Here is a 12,972-nt window from a genome sequence, read left to right on the forward strand (position 1 = left end):
GTACGAACCCTTTGTATGAACAAAAGTAAGAGAAATTTAGGATAAGAATACGAACATGTTCTTGCATGAGGCCCATTGAACCCACCAGTAAAACACACAGAACAGAAACTTAAATACACAGAGGACCAATGGAGGAAGTGGAAACACCTGGGGAGATGAGGYCAACACAATCGCACTAACAAAACWCACCTGAGACAGAGAAGGAAAACTCAAACGAAAACCCCACTATGACAGATAGGGTTTTAAACAAAAATTATTTCACTTTAGTATCTGTTTAAGTAAAACTAGCCAAAGAACTTCAATCCATCAAAATGTGGTTTTTCAAAAAGTGATCCACATCAGGTAAGATATTTATTGTTCACAACCTTTTTTCTTTTTTTAACCTAAACTGTTGTTATTCGAAGCTTGAAAGCCATACAAATCAGAATTTAATTAGAACAATAGAACTTAAATATACAGCTGGACTTTAGTTTTGAACTTCTACAAGGCRTTGCATGTCTCTGTCAACTTTCTCCACTCAGGGCTCCGCTGTGTGTTTACRTTGAACAGCTGCAARAAYCAAGAAATAAACATTACAGACAAAGAATGAAGCTCTGTAAACAATCCTTTTTTGATTGGAAGGCATCTGTTGCACAAACACAGCAGGCTTTGATCAGATCTCGCCTCCACAACGCTGATATTCTGCATCTTGGTGGTTTTCCGGTCAAGTCTTTGGTGTTGTCCTCAGCTGATGCTGACTGAAAATCTGATTTATCTCACTGCAGAGTCAGTTTTCATCTGTACGACCCATAATGCACTGTGATGTAAACAAGAATGGCATATTGAGTGGAAAAACATCTCAATGTAAAAAAAGACATTTAAAAATGTCCTGATGCATCTCACATTTAAAAACTTTTTGTATCTGCTCTAGTGTTAATTTAATAAGCATATAAGTCAGATTAGTGAAGATTTCATTTCCAACTTGTTTTGGAGGCAGATCTTTTCCTTTAGAAATGTGAGCTCCAGCCTCTGCTGAGGGTTACGCTCTTTCTTCTTTTTCTTGTTGCTGAAGATGTTTTTATAACCCTGGCTTTATATTCAGTTATATTGAGGAAAAATTCTGGTGTCCATTTGACACTTTGGCACAAATGAATAAGACTCAAAACATTCAAAGTGACTAAAGGTTAACTTTCCTTTTCACCGGACTGTACAGTGGATCTTACATTTGMAGAATTGATTTGTGAGAAATCGTTTTCAGAGGGCCTTTCCATCTATGAACTCAAAAAAATGGATTTTTGCTTATCCGCTGTACCTCCCTTTCTTGTTCATAAGCGGCTGCTCACATGTTCCGTGTATCCATTATACACGGAACCTGCTCAGTATCCAGCGGTGACCCGGCTCGTAGTGACAGATAAACGGCAGCTCCTTTGCTGTGACCTATCGAAAGGACGCAAAAATTACATCTCGAGCGAGATACGCACTGAATCACATTTTCAGCATTTAGCCGACACTCTTAGCGAGAGCGACTCACAATGAGTGCATGGGTCGAATAAGATTAAATTCCAAGGTCAGAGGCATTTCAAGCAACAGGAACGAGTGGATGAGCCAAAGCTGCAGCACTCAGACAATAGATATTAGATTACAGATTATATTACTCTCCTTCTTGAACGTTCACATAAAATAGGGAAAATTCAGAAGGAAGAAGAGACAGACTGTAACAGGAATGTGAAAGCAGAAACGATTCAAGTACAACAGGTGGGTTTGAATCTTCATTTGTTCTGGCTGAATTTTAGTTCTTTTCGGTGCAGTCAAGGCAGGTATGAAGTAATTTTAAGCTGATGGAGCAAGTTATGCTTGATAATGTACAGTATGTCACACATAACAGGGGTGCCAATAAGGAGGGGCCTGAGGGGTCAATGGCCACCACTATAAACAAACCTATTTGCTTTTAATTTTTTTTGGGGGGGTGGGGGGGTAGCTGCTGAGCATTATTCCTCAGCACGCATTCTGAGTACTGCTGGACAATAATTTACTGTTGACATACAAGGGTTAGACAATGAAACTAAACACCTGGTTTTAGACCACAACATCCCTTTCAGACAGCTTCCTCTTGCGTCCACAGTTAATCCTGTTGGATGTGGTTGGTCCTTCTTGGTGGTATGCTGACATTACCCTGGATACCGTGGCTCTTGATAATCACAAAGACTTGCTGTTTTGACCACAGATGCACCAGCAAGACGTGCACCAACATTTTGTCCTGTTTTGAACTCTGGTATGTCACCCATAATGTTGCATTGCAATATTTTGAGCCAAACTGTGTTCTTACCCTGCTAATTGAACCTTCACACTCTGCTCTTACTGGTGCAATGTACAATTAATGAAGACTGGCCACCAGGCTGGCCCAATTTAGCCATGAAACCTCCCACGCTAAAATGACAGGTGTTTCAGTTTCTTTGTCTAACCCCTGTAGATCATGATAGAAAAAGTTTCAATAACAGTGATACGACTTTTAAAGAAATTTGATAGATATACGTTACGTTGGTGCATGATGGCGTACACCACAGGCTCAGTGGCAATGCTCAGCACTATTGCGCCGTTTACAGCAATGCCACCTACAACACAGTGGATCAGTGTGTCCAAATTCAGTGGCTGCCTCCTCCAGAGGCCAAATTTGTCTACCGCTTACGTCACAGCACCGCACCGCACCGGATTCTGTCCAAATTCAAAGACTCCTCCGATGCTGCTGACAAATGAGTCTTTTTGCCTCAATTTGAGGGACGGGTTTGACGGATCCTTCTTGGCCCACCATATCCCGTAACGCACTGCAGGCCAATGTCATTTACGAACGGACACTTCCTGATATGCCGGGCAGGAAACGTTACCATATATGGTGTTTTGGGGTGGTAGATTATGCTAATCACCTCTCCCCGTGCACGAACACCTGACATGCATTCATCAGTTTGCACAGCTCATTTAAACACTTCCTGAAGATAGAAGAGTTTTTTGAATCTGTCGTGGCATGTTCGTATAAACCCTTTGTACGAACAAAAGTAAGAGAAATTTAGGATAAGGAAACGAACATGTTCTGGCATGCGGCCCATTGCCTTTAAGCTAATTTAGTTGTATTGGGATTTTTATAATACTAATATATTGATATTTTGCTCATTTCAACCTACCTTTGCTTCTGTTTAGCATGTTGTCATGATTGCTAGATGACAGGAGATACACCGGGGTAAAGGTGGGAATAAAGCAGAAGGCTAGACCATCCAAAATCTCTGGGTCTTTCGAAGAACCCAGCCCCTGATTTTGGACACAGCCGATATCAGCACCAGAATGAGCTCAACAGCTGTGAGAGAACAAGTGTCCAAAGTTGCGAAAAGAGGCAGAAGAAACAGTTAAGACAGAAAAGACTAATTCAGTGGTGCGGAGGTGGTTCGAATATTGAAGGTCTGATAAACTTCAGCTTTCAGTCTGGTGTAAAATGTGCCAGAGAGTGATGCCAACTCGCAGCGGGAACACATCAAATCTGTTCCACCATCTGATAAAGTTCCACTCAAGAGAACATTCTGAGGGTATGAAAATGAAACACCACAAAATGTTTAAAACCTCTTCCTAAAACGTATCCATTGCCCCATCAGCAGCTGTGTTGAACAAAATGAAACCAACACAGCAAAAACAGATGGATATGGCAGGCTGTTTTAACATTAAATTAGCTTCACCACATTTATATTCCTGATATCTGAAATTGGTTTACACTTAGAAATGTTTAATTAAGACATCTCTAATTATTTGACTAGTATAAACAATGTCAGATTTAACATGAAGTTGTAGGGAGGCTCCGATTAAAAACATCTGCAATAAATGATCTGAAACAAATATTTCAAAAACTATTAAATTGTCTTAAAATAAACTTAAGATTTGCTTTTTGTTCTGACTAGTCATAATTCCAAATAAAAATATCTTAAATGACATCAAGTTTGTAGGTACAGTAAATATTGTTGTTCTTGGTAGTTTTTCTGACATTTTCTTTTAAACATAATCGATAATGAAATTATATTGTATCATTATATCGTGATATAAATTTTAGCCATATTGTCCGGCCCTAATTTCGTGCAATAATTTTTGCCTAAAACTCTGGCATAGCTAATTAACCATAACCATCACAAACATGTTTATAACTCAGTTTTACAGCTGTTGAGCTAAGATTTTATGTAGTAATAACTTAATGTCATGTCGCTAAGCTAAAATACAGTATTTGCAAGGTTTGATCAAAACATTTATAATGGTTGGAAAAAAAATTGCAGCTCAATTTCCATGAGCATCCTTTCAGGTGGAAATCTGAGGATAACATTGAACTTCTTTTTCTCCAGCTCAGTCAAAAACACAAACAGAGGTGCTTATTTGCGGTCCCATGGATCACTGTTCATCTGTCTGAGTGAAAAGGGCCAGAGCTAATTGCCACATCTCGTAGTTCATTCTTCCCACCAGGTCCTCTCTTTCAGGCAGAGTGCTGCTGTTGCTTCGTCTTTCAGTGTTTGATGTGAACAAGCAATCAGTTAGCGCAGAGTAATTACACTGATTCATTTTTGCACCCAGTGTGAAGTCATTATTGCAGATATACAGTTCAATAGCTGGAAGAAATATGTGAATAATTTAACCTTCCTCTGAAAAGATCACTCAACAAAACCCCTTTTTTTTCCTTTCAAAACTTTTTGGCCTCTGACTGAGTGACACGGCTGCCTACAGTGCAAAGGAAAAAAAACATAATAACATGTTTACTCACTACTGATTTCTTTCGCTGCGGTGTAAACAAGCATTTCTGAGGATATTTTGATGTCAACAACGATAATGAAATGAGTCTGAAGCCGAGGAATCTAACAAACAGCCTACAAACCCTATATACAGTATGACAAAGGGTGATTTGTCTGTTAGCAAAATATCCCAATAAACACATTTTTTTTTAAATGAAGCTTGGAGAAAGTCATCTTTGGATGTTTGGATATGATACATTTTATGCATGTAGGGCCTGCCAATTCAAATGAAGAGGATATTTCGGCCTGTTTTAAGTCTTGCACGGCTGAAAAAAAAAGCTTTGATATATTCAGAATTCTAAATCCAAACTCAAGATTGCTACCAGAGCTAATTTGAAACAGCAATAACTTGGCTATTTTAAGACAAACTGGGCTGAAATTTCACATGATGGTAGCTGAGAATGATCCTCGTCACATATTCAGTCTAAAGCAAAAATCCAAGATGGCTGCCATACCTAAAATGTAAAAGAATGGCCACATTTCAGCTGTTTTTAGGCATAAGCCTCAAATCTGGTTTGGTGGTAGCTGAGAGCAAACCCAACACACTGAAACTACAGTACCTCGGCCATTTTAGAACATACTGGGATGAAATTTGGTGTGGTGGTAGCTGGGAACACATCACATACTCATCATCACATACTAAAACTGAAAAAAAAAAATAAAGATGGCTGCCATAGCTAAAACCTAAAATTGACCATATCTCTAAAATCTTTAGATATATTAGGTCAAAAGTTGGGTTGGTGGTTGATGACAGTGATCTTCTACAAATAATAAAGGGGAATTGTAAATTTAAAATGAATGTCATGTGACAATCCCTTTCATAGTTTCTCCAGGAACTATTCTAGTCTAATTGTTTTTATTTGGTATTTTATTGTACAGTATCCATGAAAAGCACCTTCAAACAAAATGTATTTTTGTTATTACTTTTTTTTTTTGCAGTCAACCAAACTGAAAATGGCTGCCACAGCAACTGACCTTAGAAAACACACACAAAAAATGGCAATACTTAAGGCATTTTTACAGATATTGTGCCATAATCTGATGTGGTAGCTAAGAGATATTCACAACATGCATGGGATATACATTCCTTCAGCTTCCAGAATGAATAACCTTTCATATTAGCAGTTTTTTACTGCTTGTCCATGATTTTTTTTTTCAAGGTTTCAGTTTTTCAGCCGGCTTTGCGAAACGAAAACGGTTGAAGCATTAAAAAGAAAAGGCTGCTCATTGTTTGCACCGTCTGTCTACACAAAGCACTTGTTGGGCTCCACGACAGTCCTGAGTTCACTCCGCCGGCTGTGATGATGTGTGTCTTCATGCTCCGTTTTATCTCATCAAACCCCGGTGCGACCCGACAGCGCAGCCGAGTGGAGATTAATCAGATGTGTGTCGCTAGGAATTAATGCTGATTGGATTCATTAAGGTGTCTCATTTTATCACTGTATGCTTGTTTTCTCTTTGATTCATGTTTCTCTGTCAACTTGTCAAAAAAAAAACATCAGACAAACCTCAGCACAGGCACCAGAGAGAGTTTGATTTCACCAAAATCGTCTTGGATTCGCACGCAGAAACGTTTCAAACCAGGGTTTGTGCTCGGCAGCAGAACAAACTGCATGCTTTAGTAGCAAAGGCAAACAAGAAACAGAGTCCAGTAAAGCAAGGATGGGATAAACAGACAAACAGTAAACATCTCCAACAAATAACGCAGCTCACAAGCCTCCTCTTTGTTATGTAGCTGCATTGAACAAGTTCATTTCTGGTGCAAGCTCAAACCCTGAAGGTGACTTCTGTTTGTGCTACAGCTTTTTTTTCTTTTAAAGCAAACTAGCAAACTACGCTGAGGTTTCTGGTGATTTTCAGTATTCTTGATCAAGGTTAAACTGGGAAAAATCAAATACAGTTCATGAAAAGAAACATATTCCTGAAGTATCAACGGCATTTTTGATAGTGTCAGGTTTTAGTTACTGCCAAAGCTAAAGAAAAAAGGGAGGATTTTCCAAAAAATTTAATTGTGATTATTAAAACTGTTAAGTCCTGCTGAAATAGTTTACATTTCATGAAAATTAAATTATAAATGCAGTTTTGAACATATTTTATTTTCTGTAAAAGCTGAGAAGCCCCAATAACACATGTAAAGTTTGTAATTTGTTCATAAACAATTGATTAGCACAAGCGCTAAGTGTTTTATTGCTTTTACCCACCCATTTTATTGTATTAGGACTCAAAAAAAAAAAATCAAACACGAACAACAATACCACATTTCAGACCACTTAAGAGCTTTTTCTTCCCTGTTATGATGCTCAGTTTGAATTTCTGCCAGTCGTCTTCACCTCACCTGAAGGCCTAAATACTTTCAGTTGCTGCTTCGTGATTGGCTGATTAGATGTTTGTTGATTAACAAGCAACAGAACAGGTGCAACTAATAAAGTGGCCAGTGAGTGTAGATGGATTTCTAGATGCAAAACGGCAAAGAATATGAGTCCTTTTCTGGTGCGTTTTTTTTAAATAAAGAAAAAAACTGAAGTGACCAGAGAAGTGGTTCTCAATCCTGGTCCTTGAAGGCCACTGTCCTGCATGTTTTAGAGGTTACTCTGTTTCAGCACCTGATTTGAATGAAAAGGTGATTAACAGGCTAATGCAGAACTTGAAGAGGTGCTGAAGAGCAGAAAAACAACTAAAATATGCAAAACTGTGGCCCTTGAAGACCAGGATTGAGGACCACTGGATGAAAAATTCTCAATACATCTAAGGCAAATAAAAACCACTTAAATTATAAAGAATATTTGTTGGAAAAAGTGAAAAATGCTGTCTTTCAAGCCATCACCWGCAATCAGATTAGACACATGAGCTTTTGAACAACTTGGAACATCTTCATCAGTTAACAAATCCAACAAAAAAATAATCCAGATCAAAAAAAAAACAAAAAACTGAAACTTTGTTGCATGAGAAGAAATCCATATATCAGATCAGCACAGATATGCATCCTCCTTTCAAGGGATTGTCTCAGATGTCTCAAGTCCCCCGTGGTCAGATGGATCCACAAATCAAGTTGCTTACAGCCAAGCTGATAACTGCTTTGATAGTTCTGTTTTTTTTTTTCATCTTTACTTACTAAAGATGAAAAAGACTTTGCAAGTGCAAAAGCATACATCTAGGATAAAGCTGCCCTTGACGTGGGTGACTTTCAAACATGGAAATATAACACTGACGGATTCCGTTTTTGAAGCTAAAAAATGGATATGCAATATTCGCCGGTGATGGAAAAAAATGTAATTYTAAAGAAAAGTAATGTAACAAAAGGTAGGCATGCCTTTCTTGTGCATGACTAAAAATGTTAGCCATTTTGAACATTATTTTTAAATAAAAATACTGGTTTGGTGATTGAAGACATTAGAATTAATGTCAAAGTTTTAAGAAAAATCCGATTTTGTTGCATATTAAGAACATTTGAACTTTTTTTTTGAAACGAGGCTTGTACATGTCTTCAAAAGTTTCTCGGATTAACGTATTTCAAACTGATCCTCGGTCTCTTTTGGTGCTCAGTGTAGCCGCATACAGTCCAAAGTCGAGGTATTTAACCTAAAGCCTTTGGCGGGCTGACTGAGCAAAATTTCTGTTTTTCAGCAAAAACCTTCCCTCCTAACTTTTGCAGCTGCACACATTTATCTGTTTGCTGCCCAGTTTAAAACACTGCTGTATTTTATTCTTTTTTTTATTAATCTTTTTTTTTTGTTTTGTTTTTCCCTCTTGACTGCTTCGGACCTCTGCAGATGCAGTTTGGGCCGTGCAACAAAGGGGATCAAGAGCAGCAGAAAAGCCACAGAGAGTGTTTTACGCATTCAGTTCCCCAAATGAGATTTTTTTTGAAATCCAACAGGACTGAAACAAGTGACCTTCAAAGCRCAGTCCCGCTTCTTTGATCTCCAGGATCCTGCTGCTTCCTACTTGACAAAGATGATAGCAGTGTTCACATTTCCCCAGATTAAATATTGTAAGCTCATTTTCCTCCTTTTCTTTCTGTCCTTCTTCCCCGCACAATCGACTTCTAAGTTCCCCGACAGGCTGCTGGCACGAATAAAAGTTTCTCATTAAACATCGTTCTGAATCACAATCGTCTTTGTGCCCAATAAAACCTTGTTACTGGGGTCAAGTAAAGCGAATATTGGGCTCATTTGTACGTGAAATGCTTCACCATCAAAGGTGCAAATTCACTCTAGTTTTTTGTAATCTTTGAATCAAGATTTTACTCTACAATGAAAAATTTGCAGGCGGCACGGTGGCTCGTAAAACAAAGCTGTGGCCTCTCAGCAAKAAGGTTGCTGGATCAAATCCAGGATTTTTCTGAGTAGAGTTGGCATGCTCTCTCTGTGCATGTGTGGGTTTTCTCTTGGTATTCTGGTTTCCTTCCACGGACCAAAAAAAACATTGCGCATTCATGCGTTGTTTGAAAAARTATTGACTTTCCTGTGGTAGCTATGTGGAGCTGTCGAAACGCTTGTTGTTACAAAGCCCCGCCTATTTACATACAGCTCCTCCCCGGAGCTCAGTCTGCAGGTGAGCTCCCAKKCCACAGAGCGCCCTCCCCCGAAGCATTGTTTGAAAACGTGCTGAAGTGGGAGTGCCAGAAATAGWAGGAGGTTTCCTAAAGAGACAGAYGCTAATTTCAAGACATTTAGATAGGCWATGATGCAAAGTCAAAATTATTTTTGATATATGTAGCATTTTCATAACAACTGAAGGTAATARAATGACTTGATTYATTGAACTACATGCCTGGAAAATACATAATACATCCCCCTTTAAATAATAAAACAATATCTCGAGCACTGGAGCTTTAATTTGCATAGGAGCTCTCCCCTGACAGAAAATGTCTGTGTCAAAAATCTAAGTCTGAAAACCACTCTGATGATAAATAATTATTTAAAAACTGGCTCAAATATTATTTCTAAAGTGTACCTCAGTAGATTAAATCATAAACTTGGKGGACYGTTAAAAATGMTTAAAAAGCAAACTGAAGCAATGTGGCCGGTGGTGGGCAACAAACGTCCAAGATTACAGTTTTACCGCGCATTCAAAAATAATCGGTGATTTTGAATAATTTGGCTGCACAACATGTGCCCACGTTGTTCACTGGTCACTCTGTCAATAACACTCAGAATTCTGTGAGACTTCGAAAAATAAGTCTCTTTTTTTTTTTCAATTTTCAGTCGCCATCTGGTSTCCAACAGCTGTAGCCCAGTGAGATCCTTCCCTTAGGTTAAATGTGATATCGTGTTGCTCCAGTGTTGTTGAGTCTTCACATTCAACATGAGTATCAAGCACATTTAACGGAGCTAACTTTTTGRTAACAATTAAAAATTTGGAACGAAGCAGCAGGAAAACTTGCCTGTTCTCTAAGTTGATTTTATGTGTATTATCAGCTTGTTAATTTATTGCACCTCTTCATTCTGTACAAGCAGATGATTTAAAATTCTCACTACAGATTCTAGTCGGATTCTCTTACTGGACAAAGATTTTTATTTTTTACAAGACATTTGTCAGCTGGGCACACCTGTTTTTGTGTAAAATGTAACATAAAAAGACATGAATCAACTCTGCTGGTGGGAGTAAGAGGTTAGAGGGGACTTTTGAGTCTGTTTGGTTGTTGTTTTTATTTTTTTTTTTTTAACAGGACGATTCAGACGCAGGCTGTTCCCAGTGGCAGGAAACTGTGGTCTGGGCATTAACCGGTTCACTGGCTTTGCATGCTGCAGTCGCCTTGCAGCTTCACTGTGGGACATGTAAAAGCACTTTTATGTCCAATACCTGTCAAAGGTTCAGACCCGCTCGTTAGTGTGTGTGTCGCACCGGATAAAGTACTGTGTCCAAATTTGGGGTGTATTTTTTTTTCATATTTACAGCATAAGTAAAAGAAGTTTAATTTCTAAAGACAAAAGGTTATAAAAGACCATTTCTCATAATCAGATAAATATAAATTACTGTTTTAATGTAGTAAAATAAAACTAGCTTCCTATCCAGTCCAAGCTATAGACCRAAATATTGGATTATTTGTTGTTCAGTTTTGGTTTTCAAAGCCATTTATTTATTCCGTYTGATAAAAGCTTCCAGCTCTGTTTCCATGCATTATGTTTCGGAGCTCTTACCTCAGATTTTCTATCATGTGTGGCTATAAAGGCTGCTGAAGACAGTTTGTAACTCCTGTGTTACACWACTGAAGATTCTGACATGTTTTACTTTGACATGTCTTTTTTTTTCTTTGCAAAAGCCATCATCTCTGCATCTTTTAGATTTTTTACGATTTTTGTGAAGTGTTCTCCTCCATTCTTTCCTCTACCAAGTAAATTATGCCCTTCTCTGCCTACTGCAGCACAAGCCCAAACCATAATCAATTCATCAAACTGATTCACAGACAGAGATGTGTTGTTTTTCTGAAACTGCGCACAACTTTTTTTCTCTCCAAACATAACGTTTGTTGTTAAATGCATCAGGCAGATTTAGATGCTTATTAGCAGAGTTCTGCTGAATTTGGGGTGAGGATGAAAYAAAAAAAAGGCTTATTTGGAGGGGGCTGTTGGATGAAAGTCATATTTGTGCAGATGTTGCAACAGTGCTSCACCACTCAAACTCTGCTAAATAGTAATGAAGAACAGGGAGTTGGGTTTCTTTTTCTGCTGAACCTGTGAGTTCAGATCACCTAAGTTTGCAGTGTGCTGCTCCAAAAGTTTAGAAAACAGTTCTGCTGTTTTTTTTTTATTTATAATGTTGCTTCATTTTTAATTTCATGAAATCATCCAGTTTCAAAAATCTTTTCCTGACGACTTCAGTCAGAGAGATTTTGTGTGCCGTCATTTCAAGTAGGTTTGGTCGTAGTGATGCCCCGTGTGTGAGGAAAAACAAGCCGCATAATGTCATGAAAAGGTCAAATCTAAAAGGAAAGTGGTTATTTTTTTATTTGAATATAGCTTTTTCACACGTTGTTTTTGAGAAGAAGTTGTTTTAGAAGTCTGAAAAATGAAATGGGCTCGTTTTGGCTAGCCTTTAGCACAGCCTGAGGGAAGGCTCCTGCCATTTTCTTCATAATATGTTKATATTTCTATACATGTATGAATAGACAATAAATAAACAATTCCAGAGTTTGAAGCTTCAAATCGAGCTTTGTCACCTTGTAAGATATATCAACTTGAGAAATTAGAATTTATGCATGCATTTGTGGACGTGTGAAAAAAAATCTAAAATTGAAAAAAAAAGGGGGGTAAAGTTACACAAAGACGCTAAAAATACCAATGTGTTTTTGTGAACACTTGTTTACAGGTTTTAAAAAAGATAACACTCTGTAAAAGTAAGACCTTAAAGTCGATGTTTGTGACTCTGAAATTGAACATCGGAACTCCGGACATTTTTGAGAGTGATCAGGATCGTGTTCTTTATTTCACGTCCTTCAACATCAATAATCAGAGATCAAGGCGAATTCTTCATCAGGTAAACAACAGACAGCTTCATTCATTTTTGAAGCGTTGTCAGTGGTTAAGCTCTAATCCTATAAAAACACAGCTTTCCTAAGTATTCAGGGACACATCCAGTCCTAACCAGCCAAAATGACTTTTACTCCCTAATTTGATTTCATTTGTTCATGCCCACTCATCTGTGGAGATCAGGATCCGAGGCTTCTAAAATTRCACGAGAGCTCTGTTTCTGTTTGTTATTTTGACTAGAATTACCAGATCATGAGATTAAAATGTTTAATGTAAATAAATAGACGTTYAATGATAACCTCGCACCATGAAGTAAACAAAGCTAGCCTATTTTATTTCTCACCAGCAAAAAATATCAACAATCATGCTTTGTTTGTCTGTTAGTAAAATGTCTCTTGAACCAGTAAACAGATTTTYAAGAAAGTATTAATTAGATGTACATCTAAAACTGATTAAAATATTAAGTCAGCCTCAGTTAACTGAGCTTAGCAAACACAAAAATAGCRATAAGTCAGTCATTTTACATATAGTGAGCTAAAATGTATTGTGCTAGTAGCAGTGTTGTATAAAGTACCACAAAGTGATGTTTGAGTAAAAGCACAAGTATCTTACCAAAAAAGTACATTGGTAAAAGCTAAAGTTTCCTTTAGGAATATTACTTGAGTAAAAGTATTAAAGTATCTGATAGTTTTTGCATGTAAGTATTAAAA

General features: G+C 37.8%; 1 protein-coding gene across 4 annotated transcripts in view; it reads left to right on the top strand.

Annotated features, from left to right (window-relative positions):
* Window positions 1–12,972, top strand: part of khdrbs2 (KH domain containing, RNA binding, signal transduction associated 2) — a 110,149-nt gene that overhangs the window by 7,677 nt on the left and 89,500 nt on the right. The gene's annotated exons all lie outside the window — the stretch shown is intronic.

The sequence above is a fragment of the Austrofundulus limnaeus genome, unplaced genomic scaffold (assembly GCF_001266775.1).
Source record: "Austrofundulus limnaeus strain Quisiro unplaced genomic scaffold, Austrofundulus_limnaeus-1.0 Scaffold0, whole genome shotgun sequence".
Lineage (NCBI taxonomy): Eukaryota > Metazoa > Chordata > Actinopteri > Cyprinodontiformes > Rivulidae > Austrofundulus > Austrofundulus limnaeus.